At 66.0% G+C, this 937-nt stretch overlaps 1 protein-coding gene across 1 annotated transcript in view; it reads left to right on the top strand.

The window, feature by feature from the left end:
• Positions 1 to 17: 17 nt before the first annotated feature.
• LOC121344209 (syntaxin-1B-like) overlaps positions 18 to 937 on the top strand; it is a gene marked incomplete at its 3' end in the record, with an annotated part of 8,296 nt that continues 7,376 nt past the window's right edge. The window contains exon 1 of the mRNA XM_041419969.1: positions 18 to 24. The remainder of the gene's footprint in view (positions 25 to 937) is intronic.

Below are 937 nucleotides of genomic sequence, written 5' to 3'. Positions count from 1 at the left end.
GGATCCAGAGACAGCTCGAGATCAGTGCGGACACTGACCGGTCATCTGGTCACTCTGGGGGTCAAGGGGTCATCTGGTCACTCTGGGGTCATCTGGTCACTCTGGGTCACTCTGGGTCATCAGGAGTCAGGGGTCAGTGTGGGGGGAGGGGTGACTGATGGGAGTGGTCACTCTAGAGATCAAGGGGTCACTCTGGGGTCAGTGGTCAGTGGGAAGGAGGGGTCAGTGGTCACTCAGGGGTCACTCAGTGATCACTCAGGGCTCAGTGGTCACTCAGTGGCCACAGGGGTCGGTGGGGGGGTCAGGGGTCACTCAGGGCTCAGTGGTCACTCAGTGGCCGCAGGGGTCGGTGGGAGGGTCAGGGGTCAGTCAGGGCTCAGTGGTCACTCAGTGGTCACTCAGTGACCGCAGGGGTCGGTGGGGGGTCAGGGGTCACTCAGCGGTCACTCAGCGGTCACTCAGGGCTCAGTGGTCACTCAGTGGCCACAGGGGTCGGTGGGGGGGTCAGGGGTCACTCAGGGCTCAGTGGTCACTCAGTGGCCGCAGGCAGGGGTGGGTGGGGGGTCAGGGGTCACTCAGGGGTCACTCAGCGGTCACTCAGGGCTCAGTGGTCACTCAGTGGCCACAGGGGTCGGTGGGGGGGTCAGGGGTCACTCAGGGCTCAGTGGTCACTCAGTGGCCGCAGGGGTCGGTGGGAGGGTCAGGGGTCAGTCAGGGCTCAGTGGTCACTCAGTGGTCACTCAGTGACCGCAGGGGTCGGTGGGGGGTCAGGCTGCCCAGGGCTCTCTGCGGCCACCGGGACTGACCGGGGGTCACTGGCAGTGACCAGGGGTCACTGGGGCCACCGGGACTGACCGGGGGCCACTGGGACTGACCAGGGGTCACTGGGGGTCACCGGGGTGACCAGGGGTCACTGGGACTGACCAGGGGTCACTGG

The sequence above is a fragment of the Onychostruthus taczanowskii genome, unplaced genomic scaffold, assembly GCF_017590055.1.
Source record: "Onychostruthus taczanowskii isolate IOZ18803 unplaced genomic scaffold, ASM1759005v1 scaffold625, whole genome shotgun sequence".
In the NCBI taxonomy this organism is placed as follows: domain Eukaryota; kingdom Metazoa; phylum Chordata; class Aves; order Passeriformes; family Passeridae; genus Onychostruthus; species Onychostruthus taczanowskii.
This window is presented reverse-complemented; position numbering and strand designations above follow the sequence as displayed.